The sequence below is a fragment of the Diabrotica virgifera genome, chromosome 6 (genome assembly GCF_917563875.1).
Source record: "Diabrotica virgifera virgifera chromosome 6, PGI_DIABVI_V3a".
NCBI lineage: Eukaryota > Metazoa > Arthropoda > Insecta > Coleoptera > Chrysomelidae > Diabrotica > Diabrotica virgifera.
This window is the reverse complement of record NC_065448.1, coordinates 236,886,965-236,898,667: the sequence shown is the minus strand read 5'-3', so window position 1 is coordinate 236,898,667 and position 11,703 is coordinate 236,886,965. Positions and strand designations below refer to the sequence as shown.

Below are 11,703 nucleotides of genomic sequence, written 5' to 3'. Positions count from 1 at the left end.
CGTGGAGGCAAATGACGTAGTGCAGGTGCTGATGCACTGATGGCCAGTGATGCCAAATGTATTTATTTATGTCAAGTTGCTTTATTGTGTAAGCATATTTTGTTATTTTATTATTTTTGCAATAAAATTCATAATTTTTGTAAAACTTTTGATAGAGCAGAAACTATATATCAAATCTAAATAAAAAACTGAAAATCCCGAAAAAAACCCTAAAAAACCCAAAAAAAACCGTTGGGTTGGGCTTTTAAAAAAAACCCGGGTTTTTTCCAACCCTGAAATTCAGTCTCGAAGATGTTGCAACAAGTATCTATAAATTTGTCAGATTGTGTAAAAATGTTGTCAGAAACTATAGAAAAAAAAAATGAAAAGTCACAGACAATCTGGCTATGACTTAACGAAAATTACTGCTAATTAAATTGAAGAAAATCTTGATATAAATTCGAATTTTCGAACTGAAAATTCGAACCAGGAGAAAAAAACGTCAATTTGATTACGAAAAATCTGTGGATGAGCTCTTTTTATTTGACTTTAATATCATTCTAGATATCATATCCTCATATTTTGAAATAAAAAAAATTCCCTATATTTTACGAATAAAAAATATATTCTGAAGTTGATGTTTAGTAAAATAGTGTATATTATGTGTAATTACAAGTAGTTTTACGCTAATGACGTCGACTTTGCAAAGTAACAAGACACTTACTCAACATACACACTACACATGACACTAATACTCATTTTGTGACTGGCTGAATGACATAAAGTCCATGCCAAAAAAAATTAAAAAAAAACTTTATTTTTTTGTTAATTGACATTTCTGACCTTGGGTCATCCCCCCACCTCTTGGTCATCCGTGTAACAAAAAAAGGTTGGTCATCGGAAGGTTAATAGAGGAAGATAAATCATGAAAGCGTCGCCAATGCGAGTCCATTATACTATTGGATATAAATTAAGTCAATACTCGCAATATTTGAGTTTGTATTTAATTGATGTTAAAAAATGTGGACCAACCGGTTTCGAGGCTTACATTTTCGTTGCCTCATCATCAGGCCCAGTACATAGTCTTCCATAAATTACAAACTATTACATAGAGTAAAAAAAATAACAATAACACATACAATTTTCTCAAATTAGATAAATCGTCAATATTAAAAAACAGGTTAATAAATTAAAACAAAATTAAAATAAAAAACAAAACCAATATATGTATTACAAAATTAATATAAATTGCAAATTAAACATACAACATAATAAAATACAAACATAGTAACTAATGGGTTGTATCACTAAGAATTTTATTAACACTCCCTGTCTCGATAGCTAGTGGTGAGAGAAGTCTTTCAAAATTAAAAATTATTCACGAAGCTCCATAAGACAGACAAAACTAAAAAATTTAGCACTCATTTCAAGAGTCCTCACTATTAGCTGCTACTTTTGACTACACCAATCTGACGAATTTACCAAAATTATAGTCAGAAGGGTAAAATTGAAATTTTTATAAATATTATGTAATGTTAATACATATTTCATTTAATTTAAATTATTAGTTGTTTTTAAAATAAAAGTTTTAGTTCACATTTTGTGCAGTTGCATTTAATAAAAATAAAAGTTTCAATAATATTAAAGGGGCGGCATTTCGAAGACTTGCATCATATTGAAAAGATGTACAGCACGGCTCTGGTCAAGCTCTTTTAATCCGATTCTTAAAACCAGCCAAGGAGACACCAAACATTTCCAAGTTATTCTCGTTTATAATTTTTAGTGTTCGCTCAATGGGCGAATGCATACCATAGTTTGTCCGATGAAAAGGTATATAAAACAAATCAACATGTCTGAGACTTCTGGAGGGAACATATAAATTAATAGATTGGAGAAGTTCAGAACAACAAATTAAACCATTTATTAATTTAAACACAAATACCAAATCAGAGTTATCTCGTCGAGTTTTTAATAAATTCATGTTGAGTGTTTTTAAAATATAGTTATAATCATGATTAGTAATGCGTATGTTTAATTTGTATGCACAATATCTCAAAAATTTATTCTGCAATCTCTCCAACGTAGTAGAATGAGCTTGATATTGTGGAGACCATACAATAGATGCATATTCCACTTTAGATACAACTAAAGCATAATATACCGTTCTTAAAGCCCCTACAGATAGTCTCAGACAGTTGCGAATGATAAAGCCCAAAGATTTTGATGCATTTACTGTTACACTATTTATATGTTGCACAAAACGCAACTGCTCATCAAATGTGACTCCTAAGTCTTTTATTGTTTTAACATAAGACAATTCATTTTCATTAATTGTGTAAGAAGTATCATATTTTTTATTACCTCTAAAAAAGCTTATATAACAGCATTTAGCAACATTTAAATGCAAAATATTATTCTCACACCAAATACTCAACCGGTCTAAATCTTCTTGAATTAATGTTACATCAACATTTGAATCTACGGATTTAAATAATTTCAAATCATCTGCAAACATCAGGAAATCGCAATTTCTAAAACATTCTGATATATCGTTCACAAATATATTAAATAACAAAGGTGAACAGTGAGCTCCTTGGGGTACTCCTGATGTCACATGAATTATATTTGAATTAAAACAACCTACTCTCACCTGCTGTGTGCGATCTCTTAAAAAGCTATTGAACCATTGTAAGGATTGATGACTGAAGCCAAAAGCATTTAATTTTCCCAATAAGATGTTATGATCTACTCTGTCAAATGCCTTGGAGAAGTCAGTATAAATAGTATCCATCTGACTTTTATTCTCCAACGCATTTAATATTTTTTGTTCAAAGAGTACTAAATTTGTTACCGTTGATTTATTCTGAGAAAATCCATGTTGATTGTGTATTAGACGCTCTTTACAATAAAATTTTAATTGATCGTGCAATAGTCTATCAAAAAGTTTTGGTATAGAGGATTGTTTACAAACGCTTCGATAATTTGTTATGTCTTGTTTATTACCTGATTTAAAAATTGGGCAGATATAAGAGTGCTTCCATAAAGTTGGGAAAACTGATGTCTTTAATGATGACTCAAAAAGAAGATATAAAGGATTAGTTAGTGAATATATACAGTTCTTTACAAAGTAATTGGGAATACCATCTGGACCACTGCTTAACTTATTGGGTAGGGATAAAATGTTGTTGAAAATATCTTTCACTGATATTGAAAAATTAGGTATAAAAAGATTGTTGTTTCCCTTTACTTCCAAGTTATTAATATTTGATTGTGGCGAATAAACTGTTGAAAAAAATTGACGGAAACAGTTTGCAATCTGTTGTCCGTTTGTTGCTATAGCATTACCATAGTACATACTGTTTGGTAAATCATTTGATGCTCTCTTACTGTTTACAAACTGCCAAAAGTACTTAGGATTACTGCATAAATTATGATTTACTTGATTCAGATAAGTGTTATAACATTGATTTGATAGATCCTTACACAATCTCCTAAGTTCTGAAAAAATTACATAATCCTCTTGATTACAGGAAGCTAAATAATTTTTATGAGCAATTTTTTTCTGTACGACTAAATAACGCAAGTTGGCATCAAACCATTTTGGATAACTAGAAGTTCTAAATCTTTTCACCGGTACAAACAATGATAGTGACATATTAAGTATGTTGTAAAATTCTGTTAAAGCATCATCAACATTTGACAAATTCAAATGGTCTTCCCAAGGTATCATTGAAAGATAGTTATTGAGACCTTCATAGTCTGCATTTACAAAATCATGATAAAATTCAGTATATTCTAATGACTTACCTCGACGTTCACACAAACTAATATTGTAAGTGTAACTTATGTGATGATAACTATTTTTAAAAATCGGATCTGAAGCTTTTGTTACTTGTAAATCACAAACATTTGTAAATATTAAGTCTAAAAACACATTTCTTTCATTTGGAATATTAATCATCAGGAAAAAATTCAAGTACCCATAAAACTCAGCTAAGTACAATGCATGTGAACCTTGAGGACAATTCACCAAGACACCTGATTCATTGTTATCCCATGAAGCTTCTGGAAGGTTGAAGTCTCTGAATATATATGTTTTATGATGATTATACCTTTGGGATATATCTTCGACTGATAAACAGTGTTGTTCATATATTTGTTCTACGGATTTTGGTGGAATATATACCCCTCCAATTATAAAATTTTCTTTACCAAATGAGCATAAAAGAAAAAGTTGTTCAATAGATTTGTACAAGGGTTTCAGCACAGTTACCTTAAGGTAGTCTTTAACAGCAATCAAAATACCTCCTCCTCTTGACTTATAACTATTATCACGATTTTTAAATATGTTATGTCATGAATGAGATATTTCGCTAAACTACTGAATAAGATTTTGGGTTTTTCTCTATAGATTAATCCTGAAACTTGTTTCTCTTAGTGTAAGTTGGAACACTAACTAATGTGTGATGGTTGCAAGGCACAATGACACTCCAATGGTGGCACAATACAATGGTTTCACATTACACCGAACGTTCCAACGACGGTGTAATGAGAAAGTACCATAGGATTGCTCAAGCCACTATTGGAATGTCATCGTGCATTCTAATCTTCGTATGTTCCAAATTCTTACTGTGTGAAAGGAGCGTATTACAACTAATTTGTGATCAAGACTCTTAGTCTTATATTCATGTGCCTTTTGTTTTTCTTAAAGAAAAAGGTTCTTTGGTCCAAGGAAGAGATATTGAATTGTCCAAGATATTGAATTTGGGGTCATCTTCGTCTTAGATTCTTGACATGAGTCAATTTTTGACAATATTGACATTTGTTCGAAAATCAGTTTTTTTATATACCAATGCACCATTCCAAGTAGAAACAATATCAATCTCGACTTACTGTAATGAACTGCAGCTTATATTAAATACCTATTCCACTTTAAAACCACATGAGTCTTCTACTAATGTTGTTTCTTCTAAAACCACATCAGTCTACTGATGTTGTTTCTGCATAGATACCAGTGTATGTGGCCTTACGCTTGACCGTTGATTGAATATACGGTTAGATACCCAATGCTGTACAAGAAAACCGTGCCGACTTTTCTCCTCTCAAAACACTATAGCCATCTATAGTTGAGCATGATGATTATGTGGCAGTCGAAACAAATCGAACATAAAAGGTTTCTTCCCTTTTCAATGCCTCCCCAACATACTTAATGTAAATACGGTTCCCCCACTCTTTATCTAAGCTTGAAAGATCTTTGGATTCTTCGGGTATTCGGGTCTATTTATTTAGTGTCCCTTAAAAGCAGCAGGTACTTTTAAGGCGCGTTCCAAGTGACATGAAAACCGTCCTTCGTACTGCCCTCGTCATGCGCATTATAAAAAATGCGTTCCAAGCGAACATGAACGATGATTCGTATCGTACACTGTGTTGTTCCAAGCGGTCCATGTACCGCTTCGAAATCGGTAACTGAACGGTCCTTTTGATACATGCCTTCAAGCAGAAACTATTTGTACTGACTTGCGCAGTTAGGATTGCTTTCATTTTTACTGGTCACTGCTATGAGATCAGCTGATGATTCAATAATAAAATAATCCACAATTTACGCTATTAGTACATGTGAATCTTGATTTAAGTTTAAATAATTATTAATTCTTTTTTTTTTCAAATTAATCTTAAAAATATGGATAATTTATTTTTTTTTTCATAGAAGACAACGATTTTATGTCAGATATCGATTCTGAGGAAGATTTTGAAGTTGAAGTGATGTTTAATGAACATGTTAGAAATATTAATTTATAATCATCTATCAAACTACTAGTGGTTTTGTGGTACTCGTACTGAAAATGGCTCAGGCGCAACTCGAACTTGAAATGGTACACAAATACGTTCCAAGAGGGTTACGTACTGGTAATCGGTTCGGGATCGAAAGAAAACCGTTCAAGGGCGATTCTGCGCATTAAAACAGTCCAATCGATTTCGTGGCGGTTCAAGGGATCGTACAAATGTGTCGTCTTGGAACGAACCTTTAGTTTACCGTTAATCTCTTGTTCCGGTATTTATCTTATAAATAAATTCCTCGTTGTTTTGATATTAATCTTAAAATAACACATTTTACAGAACGTGTTTAACAGTAGGTACCACAAATTTAATGCCTATAATAATTACCTACTATATTTCTTTATTCTGGAATTAAATTTTAATAAGCTTGTAATAAAAAAATTCCTTAGCATCTACTTTTTTCGATATGCAACAATATATTAACCCAATATAATATAATATCTAAAAATTATTATGTACTTCACAAGAAGGCGATTTTAATACTAGTGCAGTGCCAGTTTAACCTAACTTCGGGCACTGGCCACTAGTGAATTAGGGGCCCCCTTCATTGCTATTCAATGTCAATTTTTTTAACAAAAAAAAACACATTCATTAACTATAAACGTTTATTATAAAACCCATACATTTTTAAAAATTAAAAAAAATTTAAATAAAACGAGAAAAATAGCAAACGTAAAAAATATTCCAAAAGATACATTAAAAATATAAAAAAAAAACAGAAAGTTCCACATAACTACACATGACAAACAAAAAAACATATTCTAAAAAATGTATAAGACAAAAATTAGCTCACTTTTTTTCTTGACTAGGCATTAGCAAACTGCCATATCAATACTATCAAAATTCAGTTGCTCCACTTCTTCATTTTTTATAATATGATAGTGATAATGCGTCTAGGTGTTCTTGGCCCTTTGACCTTCAATATATGTATCTTTATTCTTTTTAAAGGCAAAAAAGACCGATCGCTTGACACATTAGAAATTGGTATCATCAAATAAACTTGTAGTAAAGTTAAAAATTGGCAAAAGTTGCCTTTACATCCTGTATGACACCAAATTTTCAAATGTTTATTCAAATTTTGGCATAACGTTATAAAATGAATAATTTCATACTACTGTTTGGTTTCATCAACATCTTTTTTTCTCTCAATTTCTTCTTTATTTAGCATAAAAAAAACATCCTAACAGCTGACGTAACATCTTTGTAGCCTTATCGCATTATATTCTCTTTAAAAGATCTTGAGAAATATTGTGGCATATAACATTAAATAGGTACTTCAATTCTGAATATCTCTTGCCCCTTAAAAATTGTTTCACTTTCAACTGCTTCATCGAAAAATGTTTTTTCTTTGTTTTTTGAAGGCCAATTCTATAGAATATTAGGTTTGAGATTATTACCTTCACAAAAAAATATTTTTGGCTTCTAGTTCAATATCGCTTAATTTATTTCTTGTGTCTCCGACAAAGCTGAAATGTCATTAATTCTACTCCAATTGACACATTCAAGTCCACAGTTTCTAACATTTTGCTTGTTGCATTCACTCGTTTATAAATGCTTACCCAAATCAGTATCAATAGAGTATCCAAATTAACCTGTCTCAAAGGTATCCATTTTATTATGCAGTGCCTTGGCTTCACTTCTAACTGCTGATTTTTTGTCTCTATTATTGCTTAACCCATTTAGCGCCAAAGGTGCGAAAACGCATCATTTTTTTGTAGAATTTTTTTTTGACAATTCGTTAATTTTTTTTAGTCTTTGTATTTTTTAAGCAACCAGAAGATATAAGTGACTAAATTTAATTTTGTTTAATTTCGAAACTCATGCTTTCATCACAAAGATATTTTCTAAATGTCTGACATTTTCAATCCTTCGACACAACTTTATTTTTACTGTAGTAATTTTATTGGCATAACACTTTTGTGGTCAAATAACTTAAAACATTATGTTTTAACCTATTTGTACACCAATTGTTATAAAAAGACAGAAAAAAATTGTCTGAGTCATCAAATCTCGTGTTTGAAAATAATGGTTCGATAATGAACCATTGGCGGAAGACGACATATAATCCTGTCTGATCAGGAATAAGTTCAAGGTGGTGCACAGGCAGTAATTTGTTGGGATATTTTTTTATTATGTGTATAAACACATATCCACTATGCTTGCGCTCCGAGCTCCTGCAACTGCTCCACATAGTGGACATGTTTGGCGTCCCCGGACTGTGCAATTGTGCGCACTCTGCCTCGGCGCTCCAATCTGTGGCGGTTTATATGTAAGGGAGCGCATACCGTATCGATTGGAGCAGTTGCAGCTAGCGCGGAGCGCAATTGTTCTAACCATACTATTTTTGTATGTTCTAACCATACTATTTTTGTTTATCAAAACTTCCTGGTCCATTTACACTCTAAATGTTTTGAGACTTTTCACAAAAAATAAAATTGTGTATTTCAATTTTTATATCTCATTTCCGCCAAAGGTTCGAAAACGAACCATTTTGTTGTTGTGACACCTGCCATTATCAAAGTGTAAAACAATTTTTTTACGAATGTTGTTGTAAGTTTATTTTACTCTAGTTAATCAAATTTATTACATATTATTGCAGTATTTCTTTGCTTGGTGGTTAATGGGTTAACTGGAAAAATATGTTTGATAGATCCGTAGTTTTTAAGTAAAGCATTTACAGGCTGCTTGTGTTTTTATCGCTTCCAGGAATTCATTGCAAGTTTGGTCAGACAGATAGCTAACTGAACCTTTTTCTTTATTCGCATTTCGCTGTAAATGCTGAGCTAAGAAGTTGTCAAAAGCAAAATATACAAGACAACTTAAGTAATTTCCCTTATGACGACTCGTTAAATTCTCATGGGATCAACGAAAAGCTAGTCCTTGAGAAGCAAGTAATTTAATGGTGACGACAACTCTTCTTAGGACCTTTCTCCAGAGTCAGCTTCGCTTTCTACGTGCTCTTTCAATTCAGCGTGTATAACTTCAATTTAACTGATGATCCAACTAACTCCAACTGGTGATCCTGTTATTAATGTAACCATAGAGTTCAGATGAAATTTACTTTCTTCGTGAGATTTGAGTAAACTATTCAAATATTTCCAGTGGGTAAAATATATCCAAAATCAGTTAAACTATTTTTTTCAATTGAAAATAATTTGCACGTGTAACAATAAACAGCTTTAACACTTCTCTTTGCCTCCATTAGGCTTTACGCTGTAAGAGTTGCTTTCATTTCATTTTTTATAATAAGCTTTGTCTCCAGCTTCATACATTTTTTTTTACAATTTTCTAAGGAAAGGCTCTTTGGTTTAAAAGTTGTCACAGTTCTTATTTATCAGTTTATCGAAATCGCAAGTATTTCATAGTCGTTTTCTCTTTTTAAAAAATATGGCCCTCGATTATTTAGCGGACTTTAATTTGTTATTAATAAAAGGAAGGGTCCCTAAGGGACCCTCCGGGCCCCGGGCCTCTGGGCGCCCGCCCCCCAAGCGCCCAATGGATAAAAAGGCACTGTACTAGTGGCATGTTATACAGTGGATAACTATGTGTTTCTATACTTTCTTTTATTTTACATCGCACAATATTGCATAATAAATTAAGTAAAATTAAATAAAATACGAATTATAAATATTGCCAAATAGTGTATTGTACAAGTGAGAAAAAGTCAATATTTCTCACGAGCGCAGAAGTTTATTGTTGGCACGAACAGAGGTACGAGGCCAGTGCCGCAAATCAAGCGAGGGAGAAATATGTCACTTTCTCATGTGTTGTAACACTGTACTTTTTCTATGGATGCGGTTTTGTCAAGAGTTCAAACTTCAAAATTAAATAATTTTGGTGCTTTTAAATTTTTGTAGGTATATTATATGCATAAATTGAAATAAAATTACCAGAGAACGGCATTTCTCGTCAATGGCGCACAATACCCTTACATGCGACACTATATATTGTTGTGGAATTGTTTTTTTTTTTAAGGAAATTCAAAAAAATTAAATTTATATCAACGACCATGAAATGATAGTTTTTCATCACCCTGTATATGACCAAATTTGTTTAGAATTTAATTTTGCTATTAAACAAGTGTCGGAAAAATTAAAACGATTAGTGATAATTATTCGACGAAATGGACGGGGCATTGACAAAACATTTCGGTGATTAGAAAGTGGAGAGAGCGTTGACGGGACAATAACGTTTTTAAGATCCTTCCGGGAAGGTATTTTAATGTGGTATACAAACTGTATTATTTTTAGTTGTAAAAGTAGAAAGTAGAAAATAACTAATTATGATTTTCCTTGAAATTTGACAAAATTGGAAAAGTTATGTGGAAGAATATTGGGTTTCTTAAGAAATAAATGGTTTGAGAGAGGTTGTTGTTTAGTGGACGAAAAATATCGGGAGAAGGGATAATGAATGCGAGAGTATGGATTTGAGAGAAAAATAAGATCACTGTGTATTTGACATCTGAAGAAGGCAGTCGAGTTTTAAAAGTGTATAATCAGTGTAGAGTGGTGTGATCAGCCTTTGCGAGCAGAGTCAAGTTGAAACCAAATCGTCGACCGGTTGAAGAATTAATTTTCCTGGTCCGAGGGAGATTCCTTTGTTTTGTCTAGAACGAGTAGCTGATTATTATCCGTTTGTGCACAAGATATTCGAGCAAGTCCTGTGTGTTTTCCTTGGAAGCAGTTTTGACGAGGAGGACTTTTTCGCAACAACCAGAGAGTACGTGTTGAGAGAATCAAGGACAGCGCCATCCAGAAAACGAGGGAGTGAAGAATAAAAGGTTAGTCAAATCATTTGTTTGAATGGAGAAAAGTTATTTATATCAAGACCATATTTTTTTACTTGTTTATTGAACAATTTTTTTGTAACGCAGTTAGTCATTTCAAATTGGAGAAATCAATTCAAAAGAAGAAAAGTAAAATTCATTCAATTTAGTATGAGTAAATAATAGTCCTGTCGCCAGGGGGGGTACAACGGCCTCGTTAATTCAGATGGACTTACCCAAATTTTTTTTATGTATTTTGACCCGTAGAACACGAATTTTTTGGGTAACAGTTGATCCGGATGTCGATAAGATTGTTATAGACCAAGAACTTGAGGAATCAAATAACAGCGATTTTTGGCAAAACAAAACAATATTTTGTATTTTTTGGGTCATTTTAAGCAAAAAATATTTCTACAAGTTTTTTAGTAGGATGCACAGTTTTCGAGATAAACGCGGTTGAACTTTCAAAAAATCGAAAAACTGCAATTTTTAAACCCGAATAACTTTTGATTAAAAAATAAAATAGCAATTCTGCTTAGCGCCTTTGAAAGTTCAAGTCAAATTATGTCGGTTTTGATTATTTGCATTGCTAAAAATTTATTGTGTTATTGCTAAACAAAGCTACAAACAACTAGTGCGTGAGTGATGTTTCTATGATTTCTCATTTAAAATCGAACGAGTAGGTAGAATAGGTACTAGTGCAATCAAGACTATTTCTACGTTACATGCGTTAAAACGCATGTAAAAGCACGGGAAACCCTACGTGTTTATAGCTTTGTTAAACAATAAAAAAATAAATTTTTACCAATGCAAATAATCAAAACCGATATAATTTGACTTAAACTTTCAAATGCGGTAAGCAGACTTGCTATTTTATTTTTTAATCAAAAGTTATTCGGGTTCAAAAATTGCAATTTTTCGATTTTTTTAAAGTTCAACCGCGTTTATCTCGAAAACTGTGCATCCTACGAAAAAACTTGTAGAAATATTTTTTACTTAAAATGGCCCAAAAAATACAAAATATTGTTTTGTTTTGCCAAAAATCGCTGTTATTTGATTCCTCAAGTTCTTGGTCTATAACAATCTTATCGACATCCGGATCAACTGTTACCCAAAAAATT

At 32.1% G+C, this 11,703-nt stretch overlaps 1 protein-coding gene across 1 annotated transcript in view; it reads left to right on the top strand.

The window, feature by feature from the left end:
* Nucleotides 1-11,703, top strand: part of LOC126886330 (zinc finger protein 665-like) — a 368,013-nt gene that overhangs the window by 313,472 nt on the left and 42,838 nt on the right. The gene's annotated exons all lie outside the window — the stretch shown is intronic.